This window comes from Corvus kubaryi, unplaced genomic scaffold (genome assembly GCF_017639235.1).
Source record: "Corvus kubaryi isolate FWS band 111438036 unplaced genomic scaffold, C.kubaryi_AGA036_p1.0 65375, whole genome shotgun sequence".
Classification (NCBI taxonomy): Eukaryota; Metazoa; Chordata; class Aves; order Passeriformes; family Corvidae; genus Corvus; species Corvus kubaryi.
Window position 1 is genome coordinate 79,718 of NW_024581956.1, and position 12,107 is coordinate 91,824.

Here is a 12,107-nt window from a genome sequence, read left to right on the forward strand (position 1 = left end):
CAGTCGGAATTATTGGCTTTGTTCCCTTCTGCTTCAGTCATGTGATTCAGTAAACACACTGGCTATGCTAAGGGAAGTTGTTTTGATTTTTGGCTAAGGGATGTGTAATAAACTTTGGAAAAGTTTATTTTAAGTGTAAGTGGGAGGCCTTTTTCATTCTTCTTTGCGTTTTGTGTTTGGTTTTGTTGGCTGTGGAGGGTCTTTTCCCATGTTGTTTCCTCTTCTGGTAATTTGTGTTCATTTACAAGGATATGTTTGTAAAAGAGAGAGATGGGAGAGGAAAGAACCTTACCAGCTTCACTGTTGGAAGCATGCTGTTAAGCCTTCCATTCATACATTAAAATTTAATTTTTATTTCACTGAAATTTACCTTCTAGCTGGACATGTAGGACCTTCCTTGCATGGTTTAAGTCTCAGTTCATTAATGCTTAATCCCTTATGTGATGCAAGTAAATTATTATAATGGCAAATGGGGTTTGGGTGAGAGGTTTGGCGATGGGTTTTTTTGGTTTATGGTGCTGTAGGGGGATTCCAGTGAAGTGAAAACTTCTTGAACATGAAAAGGCTTGTTCAAATGTGACCACTGTTCAAATTAGTCCCAATATAGCATTTTCTCCTGATACCAAAATGTTCAACTACATTTCAGTTCCAATTTTTATCACAACATTAAGAATTAGCTAATTATAAGCTGATTTTTTTAGTAACTTTCATATCTATCATTGAAACTATTTCAGAGCCAGAGTGCATGCTCATTACTACTCTCACAAAATGTGCAGAATTTGTATATTCCCGTGATAGGGCACAGTGACAGAATTCTAATAGAGAAGATAAATGAGCATTAAATAACTTATTTCATCTTTTTTTCTATTACACTTTAAAAAGTGATGTATGGCCAAAATAAGGAACTCATCTAATTTCTCTGTACTGCAGTAAGTACTGTGGTGCATCTACTGAATTTAATGTAGATGTTGTAATGGGATTATAGAGCCTGTATATTTATATATGCAGAATATATGTTTACTTTTCATTTAGGCCTAAAATAGAGGTGTTCTGATAATTTTCCTGCAACTCCCATTTCTTAGAAGTTCTATACAGAACTGCAAGCTGACTTAGATGAAAACAAGTAACTTTGCAAGGTTTTCTCTTGGTTTTAATATGCAAGCTGGGGAAAAAAAGAGCCCAGATTTTACTTTATAGCAGAGATGTCCTTCATTTAGTTCTCAAAACCTCTCTTGCTTCACACTGCTTCTTAGTACGGGGCTTGAAAGGGAAAATAAACATCGCTGCAGCTTAACACGTTCTCACATGAGGGCTGAGCCTTGCTAATGGCCCGTGTGAGCGAGCTCCGCTGGCACCGAGTGCCCCAGTGACAGGAGTCAAGTGACAGTCTCAGCTCTGAGCCTGGGCTAATGGGCCCAGCTGGTGCGAGGCACTGGGAGTGGCAAGGCAGCCTCTCTCCCAGTGACATGCAGGAAAGATCCCAAACGGTAAACAGAGGCTTTCAGCCAGTATTTATCCTGTAATTTTCTGCTGGATCCCGACAAGGAACAATTAGTTTTATAGAGTAGTTAGTGCCTGTCCTGTTCATCATGGCTAGAGCTGCTTTTAATCAGGAAATGCTGTGCTGTAAAAAAAGAAAATCAGTGCCATGACATATTCCTTTTTTCCTTTATCTGTGCTGAAGGACTTCCTTGAAACGTAGGACAGGCTCTGATGAAATGCTCCCTGTTTTCCTGTTCACCCAGCTGCTTAACATGAGAGCCTGTTTGTAGGTGTAGAACCTCAGAAGTGCCTCAGAGCCACTGCTGCAACCTGCCAAGGCTGCAGCCTGGTGCTGAACTACCAAATCCTGTCGAGCAGGTACCTAGAGCATGTCCAGCAGGAGGGGATATCACAGAGGCTGATGGCCAGTGGCAGGTCCCTGTGTCAGCCAGACACCCAAGGTGAATCTGTTTTGACCATGAACCCACCAAAGAAGATCAAAAAGCTTTGAAACTAAGGTGAGGAAAATGCTATGTGCCATTATTATGAACTAGAAACTTTGTAAACAGGAAGGATTCAAAGCAACAGAGTCAGGTATAAGGGAAATGAAAAGCATTTCAAATCACTCATTCCTTCAACTCCAGCTTTCCGGTCCTTGCAAGTGGGTCCTCACACACTGACTCTGTTAGTCATTGTGGCAGAGCCTGCCCAGTTCCTTCTGTCACTTCTGGTCCTTGGGAAATGTCCTTCCCTCATTCCTGAGGGCAGACTGACAGCTGCAGTCCATGTTCCATGTTCCACTCACTCTCTATGAACTGGGGATAGCCACGTTTCTGTGGGATGCTCTTGCCTTCCATAGACTCCATCCTCGGGGTCCTGCTCCCCTCGAGCAAGGCCAGCAGATTTCTCTGTAGGACTGCTCAGCAGGAAGTCAAAAAGCCCTGTCAGTTTTTAAAAGGACTCAGCACAGCTCTGACCAAAGTGGGGTGAGGACTGAAAGAGGGAGAGATTTGTCACAATGGCTGTGGAAGACTCAGGGAAGACTTTCACCCCTTTAGGAGTCTTTCATGGTAACAGAAGGGACTAGAACCCTACACTGGGTGCCAAATCCTCTTGCAGCTCTCACTGCCCATCATTTTGGCATTGACCTTTTTTTCTCCCTCATGAACATCTTCCCATCATCAGGCCATGTGTATTACTAGAGGATTTTATAGCCTCTCTTTAGTTCCATATGGTGCTTTTGCCATGTGAAGGTTAAACCCTCAGTGTTCTCTCAAAGATTCTGGTGTTTTTAGGATTCATGTTTCCTCTCCACAGAGATTTTTATTGATAACAGCCCAGTACCTGTAACTGCAGGAAATCCACAGAGTGGGTCTGCATATTGAATAGTGGTATTTTTAGCCTCACATCTCTCAGTACAGCACTGTCAGTACTCAGAGGAAACTGATTATTTTATCTTCCCCTTTTTGTCTTAGTCCCGGTGTCAGAAATTGAATGGTACAATTGGATGTTTTCTTTGGGAATGATCTACAATGCAATGTAAGCCAAAAATAGACTTTTATATCTATGATGCAGTGGTCAATACTGTGTGAATGTATTTTTTTTGTCTTCCAGCCTGTTGAGACAAGGATGTAAATATGTCTTTCAAAGGGTTTTTCGGAAATAAGATATTGATTCCTGTTTGTTACCTGGAATCACAAATTTTACAGCAAGATACAACTTTAGAATAGAAAGGAGGAATTAAAAGCCAGGAACATTTGACTGCAAATCTTTGTGTTCCAGATTGATCAGGAAAAGATGAGGCAAACTTTGGGATAACTCAGTACTATGAGAGTTTTGCTATTGGAGACAAAACTTTCATTTTTAGTAATGGTTTCCAAGGCAACAATTAGTCATAAAAAGGCATTTATAGTATATAAACAAGCACTTCTGTCAATACAGAGGACATCCAGGCTCTTGCATCCCTGCTTTTAGATAGACTGTGTTAGATGTTGTAGATTCATTTAGTTTAAAACATAGTCAGGGTTCACTCGTATTTCAAAATGAACCACATGGCCCCACAAAAACTCATTACATGTAGCAAAATATTTATAATCAGAGAAGAATCTGTGGCACTACTCTAAAAAGGACCAAACCAGTATTTCTCTTAGCGGTGACACCTTAATAGTCTGCATTAAATCTGATTTTTAGTCACACAAAAAGCTGCTGCAAACAGAATTATATGATAGATAAAGAAATGTATTCTAGATTTTTTAATCAGCTTTATTTCTGAATTCAGCCTTAATATATGAAATATTTTATTATTTCCATAATGGTAGTTAGAAAATTGATTTACTGCATTGCATTTCCTGAATCACTTTGTAAACTTCATGGATCTGATTCTTCTCCAGCCAGGTGGCTGAAATACCCCATCCAGGAAGATTTCAGAGTCATTAGATTTATTAGAGGAGCAAAGATTGATGCCAGTAATCTTTATGAATACTAGCAAGTAGCAGAACGTGGGGGGGATCAGGATGATACCTTCATAGTTTTTTGCTTTGTTATATAATTTCCACATTGGAAGACACTCTCAGTTTTCCCTCGCTGGTACATAAGTAACAGGTTTGGGGAGAGAAGGTTCAATTTGCTAAAAAGTAAAACAAGATGCAAATGATTTTCCAATTAATTTGGGATGCTAAACAATAGTTTCTGAGCAAGCTCTGTGCTATTGCAAGCACATTGCCTAGGTATTTAAGGATCAAATTAATCATGGACCATAGAGTAAAATGGTTATTGGCAGCCATTGAGAAAAAGCTGTGTCCTGCAAAGGCCTGCATTAACCTGTTTTCTTGGAAATTCATTGGTGACATAAAGTTGAGCACAAATGTTGTCAACTCTTTAACTCTGTGTGTGACACACCATGAAGGGTCTGGAGCACAAGTCTGATGAGGAGCAGCTGAGGGAGCTGGGGGGGCTCAGCCTGGAGAACAGGAGGCTCAGGGGGGACCTTTTCACTCTCTACAACTCCCTGAAAGGAGCCAGGTGGGGTTCAGCCTCTTCTCCTGGTAATGAATGACACATTGAGAGGACACATCTTCAAGTTGCTCCAGGAGAGGTTCAGATTGGATATTAGAAAAAAAAATATCCTTTCAAGGCCCCAGTGTGAGATTATAATATTATTTTTCTGGCTAGAGCTACAGACCTCAATGGGATCCCAAAGGGTTGTCTTTGGATAAGTCACTCAGTACCATCCTGCCTCATCAGGATTATTGTGCTCTTGTGCAGAGATCCAGCTGCTGGCAGCTGCTGCCAGTCCCCAGATACTGCATGTCCCTGCTCTTAGCTGGGCACCCCCCTGCTGAGGGGAAAGGTTTCCTTTTCACTGCAGTAGAATGGTAGGAATTACTCTAGTGGGACTCTGGCACTAACATAAATATTTTGAAGTAGTGAGTTAATAGCTCAGAATGTGGGCGAGAAGCAAGTTAATAAGAGCTGTGCTGATATGCTCAGCCCACACCAGGTGTGAGAATTGCAGTAACTGGTTTTAAAGTGGGTGATGGGATTCCTTTCCAGTGGTGGTGAGACGAGCCACCTTCCCATGAGTTCCAGCTTCAGCTGGATTCATTCCCTGCTCTCAGAGGATGCCTGGGGTTGGAGACCCTGCATGTCCCTTCTTCAAGCCTCTGTCATCTGTCATGGTGACCTGGACAAAGAGCATGCTCAGGTTGTGCCCAAGGACAAGTAGCCAAAGGAAGGAGTGTCTTGGAAAAAGACTTCTTGCCTTTTGGGCTCTACCAGTGTGAGGTGTGATGAATTTTAATTAGTAGCTGTGTGTTTAAAAGGAACAGAAACCCCAAACTGAGTCATTCAGTGCAAGCTGTGGTGCTTCATGTTTACTGGGGTTGTTTGTAGCGGCCCTGAAGATGAAAATATGTCTGTGACAAAATTTAAACAGTTGAAAACATTCATTTTTAAATTCTCTCTTTGGTTTTTATCCAGCTGTGATGCCAAATTCATCTAAGAGGTTTCCTGGTTTATTTAACCCTCCTTAAATTTAGTAACAGAAATGTATACAGGCTATAGAAGACCACAACAAAGGCAGACCCTTAGAAGGAAGGTCCAAGGACAGGAATGAAGCACAAATATAAAACTAAATTTTCTCCATGTTTTGTCAAACTTTGTACTTCTGTGAGTACTGACTTCCACAGTCATTTGAGTTCTGAGAATGCATGGGAAAAAGCACGCAAATTTGCATTTATATGTGCAGAAATTAAAAAGGAGCTTAATGGTTGAATTTAGTTATAAACTAAACTCATCCCTGCTTTTTTCTTCCACAACCCTCCAAGTAGGAACTCCAAATATGGATTTGGCAGAGAAACGCAGTTGGAAATTTGCATTTCACTTTTTCATTCACAAAATGATTATGTTGATGAATTCAACACAAGTTTGCCCTAATATTTTGGCTGTAAAAAAGGTGGTATTTTGCACTTCATTCCTAATGTGGCTTTCAAAGCATCATCCCATCATTCATTGTAATCCAACATAATTTCAAATTAGAAGAACATATTGTAGTGTAATCAATCTAAAGGATGCTGCCTTTAAAGATTTGCAAGCTCTGCCTTTCTTTTAGCTTGGATTTCAGCTTTTAGTCTCTCTGGCTCCTCCCATTTTCATATTGACACATTTGAGTTTTGAACTCTACACATATGTGCTTTTGCTGTTTCTCAGGTTGGCTCTGTGTACGTCTCCAAGTGGTTTTATTTACAAATGTTTTATAGGATAGGATTGAGAATGAGCTACGTATAGATCTACAGTGCTGGTGCTCTTGGAGATCTTTGCATCTTAGGAGATAACTGAAGAATCTGTTTGTGACATTTAACCCTCAAAGCGATTGCATTTTTTCCCCTCGCAGAGAGTCACAAGTGTCAAGTCTGTCTTTGGTGTTAGATTCAAAACTTGCCGGTATTGAATCCACATAAAGAGGCAATGTTACATCTCTGAGCAAGTCTTAAGTAGCTGTGCAAGGACAGAGGAGGTGGAAAAAGTCAATGCACTTGCAAATAATTTCTGAAGTAAGAGTTAAATCAGGACTATGAATCTCAGAAAGCTACAGGCAGTGTTTTTGGAAAGACTAGGGGCTGACCAAGGCACCAAAATTATTGACCTCTCATCTGGATGTGAGAACCTTGGAAAATTCTGTCTGTGCACACTCTTCTCCTTGGAAACCAGCCCAGTAAATGTAAGCAGTACACTAATACGTATGTATACACATGCACTGCAGACTAGGAGCAATCATTTTATTGTTAGTTCCTCATACTGTTAATAGATTTTTTTTTTAAAGCTAACAATTACCAGAATATTAATCTAATTTCAGACACAGCTGGGGTTTTAGCCCCACATGGATTTGATTGCGTGCATTTATAATTTTTAATGAGAATTACCATTTTCAAACTACAATTTAAGATGCTATTGTAAACATGCAGAACATGCTTATACATTTTAGTGAGGTCTTTATTCACTCCAAACAATACTATCCACACTTGAGATTAAAAAAGTAGGTGTACTGACATAAACCCGCAGTTACTGCTCTGTTGCTAATTCTGTGAATGGATGTCATCTTGAACACCTGCTTTGTTTATTGCAAATAAAGGATCACAGTTCACTTAGGATTTTAGTATTAGTATTAGGATTTTATATTGACCAAGGTGCAGTGAATCATAAAGTATCTTTCCTGTGCTGGAACACACCTGCACTATGCACAGCTCCTGATATACTACTTAATGAGCTTTAAGGCAGTCCATTAAGGTCAAAGCAGTTGCTTTCAGTAGCATGTCAGTTGACAGTAATTGCCATAGGTTATGCTACTTTGATATATAGAACAAGGAGAACAATCTCTTGAAAGCCTTGAAAAAGAATGTAGCTTTTTCATGTATGTGTTATTTTTTTTTTCTCATTAAAAACTACTTGCACCTTTCAAAGATGAGTTAAGAAACTATTATAAAATTTGTTTACTGTGTGCTTACACTGGGAAAAGAAAACCATTCAGCTCCAGTGAGCGAAAGAGCTCAGCTCTAACTCTTTTATTTAGCTATTGATGGGTGAAAAGAAATAAGATCTGGATGATTTTTTGTTTTCATTTGTTGTACCACTCTCCATGGGAATTTATGATCCACATTAAATACCACGGTAAAAAGTAACTACTCTGCATATAGCCACATAAAATTTCTGGGTTGAAAATCTGAAGCACTCGGCTTCACCAGGCTTTTGTAAAGCTTCATAATTAAATCTTGACATATTCCACAGCAGGATGTGTTATGTCCATGAGTATAATGAAATGAATTCTTGACTCTAGTCAAAAAAAAAAACCAAACACCTGTTGGACTTGGTTATTTAAAAGCAATCATTTGTTCAGGCACAGTCAGGTGCATATTTCAAAGCTCACGTGAAAGGAGCCTGGAGAGGAGGAGACTCGTTCAGTGTCTTCAGCTGCTGTAGATCATTTATGTTTCTGTCTCATTTTCCCCTGCTGTGTTGTGTGTGGCACTGAGCTAACTGTGCCAACTGGAGAGCAAAGAATTACAACCCTGGAAGAGATGGAAAATTCTCGGCAGTGCTGCTAGATTGTGATGAAATCCTGTTTATTTTTCAGAATTGGGAATTCTTGTGTGCTAAAGATCTGACATATGGTTGCACTGTTTTTCATGGGGTGGACAGTTTTCTGACTGGTTTGTGAGGAATTACCCTACATTGTATTTGCATGTGACTGGCTAGGCCTGTTTCTTAATGACTGTCATCAATTTGAAATTTATCAAATGAGAAAGAGGCATTAAAATGTCAGAGACACTATTTATGTTCATGTTCCATGAAATTAAATGGTAACACAGAAAACAAATTCTCTTAATTTAGCAAAAGACTTGACCCTAATTGATTTTAGCCTGGAATTCTGATATCCAGTCTTCAAAACCCAAATCTGGGGAAAACCAAAATTCCTTTTCTTCTTTTACTTATCTGAAGAGAGCAAGTGGGGAGAGTCTTTTAGAGGGCAAATACCAGCATTATGGAGATGCTAAGTCACCATCCCTGGAGGTGTTTAAAAGCTGTGTGGATGTGGTACTTAGGGATGTGTTTTAGGGATGAACATGGTGATGATGGGATAACGAGTAGACTCGATGATCTTAGAGATGTTTTCTGAACTAAATGATTCTATGATTCTGCCTGGTTCTCTGGGTAATATTGCACATCTAGGGAGGTTTAGGATACATTCATGATGGAAGAGTTCAAAGACAAAAAAGGAGTATATATTTTTATATTGCTTAACCACTCTTTATATAAAGTATCTGGGAAAGGGTAGATTCAGTGAAATATGAAAGGGGGGATTTCTAGCTTGGTATGATTTTTGCTTTTGTGTTTGCATGTGCAGTACGCATGTTTCATAATCTCTCCTTTGCTCTCCTGGGGAAACCTGTGGGCTGATTGCTGTTGTGTCAAGGTTTTGGCATTCACTTCAGCTAGAAGAAAGAAGTCCAAAAAATGTGCATTTCACATGCTGATGAATTTTTCTGCTCACTTTGATACTAATTCTAATATTTCTCCTGTACGTGATATCAAAGTTATTGTAAATGGGATTCTGTAATTACAGAAATAAGTTTCTGAAGCAAGGTAGACACGTGTTAAACCTAATCTACTTTCATATTTCTGTAATAGAAATGTTAACTTGGGAACAAGACTGACCTAGTTATTCACCTAAATTAATCCCCGGTGAAATCAACCAGAGGAATTTCCCCTGACCATGTAGGAATTGTGATTTGCCCTAAATCAAAAGGATAACTACAGTAAGAAGTTTTTCCTTGTTGCCTGTTTGCTTACAAGAATGAAAGCCAGATTATCTTCCGTCATACACAAGCCCTTGGGAATCTCGCTTGTGCACTTTCCTTTTCTATCAGATTTCAAAACTTTGCAATGGTAAACTTTTAGTTCCTTGGATTCTTTTTTAGTCTTGCTCTTTGGCAGACTTTCACGATAGCAGCTTCTTGCCCAGCTGTGAGTTCTTCTCTTCATTATAAGGGGGGGTTGTGAGGGGAGGATGATTCAGAGTTTCCGGTGTCTGTTTATTCCTTTAAGCAGAATGTCGCAGGAATATTGCGGCATGGTGCTCATCTGTCTGAAAAACGTGTTGGATTGGTGTGACTCTGATAAATCTAGGTCAGGCATCACAGTCTTTGCTCAGAACTTACTCAGGCAAAACTCCTGTTGAGGCCAATGGGAGTTTTGCCTGAGTAAGCACTGTGGGAATTTGCCCTTAGTATCTAAAATATTTGATCTGTTCCTTGCACTTTTGTAAGTGTTCTAGAGGCAAATCTTGTATCTTGTCTTTGACTGCCCCACTGTGGCTGTATCCTCATCAGCTTCAAAGGTTGCAGATTCTTGTGCCTTCCAACATTAACCATCTCTTCATCAACAGAATATTTAAAAAATAAATTTGCACAGCTTCATATTTATTATGTTTAAAGTAATTCCAAAATCTATGTGCAGTAACTGTGTGCATTACTGCATAAAAAGGAAATGTTATTTTGTATTCTGGATTCCTTGTTCCACTTTTTTCTACTCTAGAGCTGCAGAATTTTGTTTTCAGTTGTGGAGGTTTGGGGGAAAAAGAATCTTTTAAGAAATCTTTTTGTTGTCTCCTGTAAAATATTTTGTATGTTCATGTCACTGCCCATCCCACACAGGACTTTTGGTTCATGCTTCAAATGTCAGAAATTCATTCAGTGAGAACCAGGGTCAGTTTTGTCGAGTAATAGATGAGGCAAACCGAGTCATTAATAAATTCAAATTCACCACTATCTCGGAATAGTTTTATTTGCAAGTAAGGCATTAGATGAATGTGCTTAACTGCCCTCACAAACAATTGTGTGGTATTTGGATATAAAGAAGGATTTATAAAGACTTGAACCCACGTGGAAGCTCTACTTTTCTTCTTAGCAATGTGACCATGCTTAATGTTATGATTTTGCATCATTTTTCTAAAATTAACTGAAGTGCATTTTGAGATGAGACTTCTCATCCTCCCCCATAACACCAAATCACTGACTGTGCTTTCATTTCTACTCTAATTTCTATCTGCCTCTGTCTTCATTCTTGGTGCACTACCTATTAGTGCTTCCTCTGTTTCCTCTTTTCATTGTATCTTGTTTTATATCAGACTATCTGGAACTTCAATTATCCCTTTTTTTTTTCCATCAGGCACTCTGCTTTTCATTTAAATTCGCTCTTGAAGATCCACATCTGACGGTTTACTACAAACCCTTTTGAATAAAAATGCAGTCACCCTACTCTTTATTTTTAAAAAAAAGCTCTAGGGTAAATCTCATCATAAATGTGTTGCACATCTCCTTAGAAGCTTACTTATCCTTACTTAGGCTGAATAACTCCCAAGTCTTCAGTGCTTCTCCTGAAATAAATACCCCTAGACGTCGATAAGGTGTTATCCAGCATGAACCTTGAGAGTGTCAGCTCTTTCTCCCATTGTAGCTGTCACAGCCAATACTAAAGAACACTTGGTAAACAACCAGTTGTAGCCTAAGAAAAACATGCTAGAACCATTTCTCCAAAATGAGGAAGCTGGGAACAATTATAAGATATTTTCATCCTCTTTACACAGCCTCCCTTTAATTCATCATTATAACATGCAGTGAACTCCAAGAAATTCATGCCCAAATCCTGCAAATCAGCCACCACACTCAGCCATTCCTCTTATTTCAGCCTCTTCAGCAATGTCATGGTTGTAGATTAATTTATTTTATTTTTAAACACAGAGAGGCTTTTCAGTGCTGAGACACTCCCAGAATTTCAGGAGCAGTAGTACTGTTTAAATATATAGGCAGACACTGTGTTCATAGTAATTTTTTTCCTGGAGAAGCATGGAATGTCCATCAGTCTGGCCCTGGTTTCATTCTGTATCAGTGAATAAGCCTTGCACAATCACTGTTGTGTCACTTTTGTATTACACTTAATGCACTTATTTAAAACACATTTCTCTGAATTGATCATTGACTTTTTCAGCAAATTATTAATGAAATCTTTGGCTTCATAAAAGTACCTAATGTGAAGAGACTCTCTTCAGCCTTTTCTCAAGCTAGAATAATTAATTCAAGTTGCCAAATAATGTATTCAACAACATCTGTAAGTAAATGTTCTTGATATAAAGTTTAATTTGGTCTTTATTCCCTTGGTCTAATTTTTGATATAATTTTCTCAGAAATAACTCTCTGACTAATCTTTTCCTAGTAAGTTCAGTATAGTTCATTACAGGAGTGGAGTAATTCAAATGTGTTTTAAAAGTAAACAGCTCCTGTGCTGGGGCTGTGGTTTATTCAGGATACTTTTCAAATATGCAGATGCTGATTAGGGATGAAAACGTATTCCCAGAAGTTGAGAGAGCTTGTGTGTATCTGTCTTGAGTAACAATGATTCAGTTGTATTGTTCTAAATTAAGAATATGTCATATACTGGTCTAGATTTACTCAGTAAACATTTGGAGTTGGAAAAAGGGGAGGAAGTCAATAGACCACCATCCAGGCAAGTCAAGGATCCCTATTCCAGGATCTCTAATTAACACTGTGTATCTACACACATTTAATTCTGTC

The 12,107-nt window shown here is 38.9% G+C and overlaps 1 protein-coding gene across 1 annotated transcript in view; it reads left to right on the top strand.

Moving 5' to 3' along the window:
• Positions 1-12,107, top strand: part of LOC121673383 (ephrin type-A receptor 6) — a gene marked incomplete at its 5' end in the record, with an annotated part of 112,050 nt that overhangs the window by 61,009 nt on the left and 38,934 nt on the right. The gene's annotated exons all lie outside the window — the stretch shown is intronic.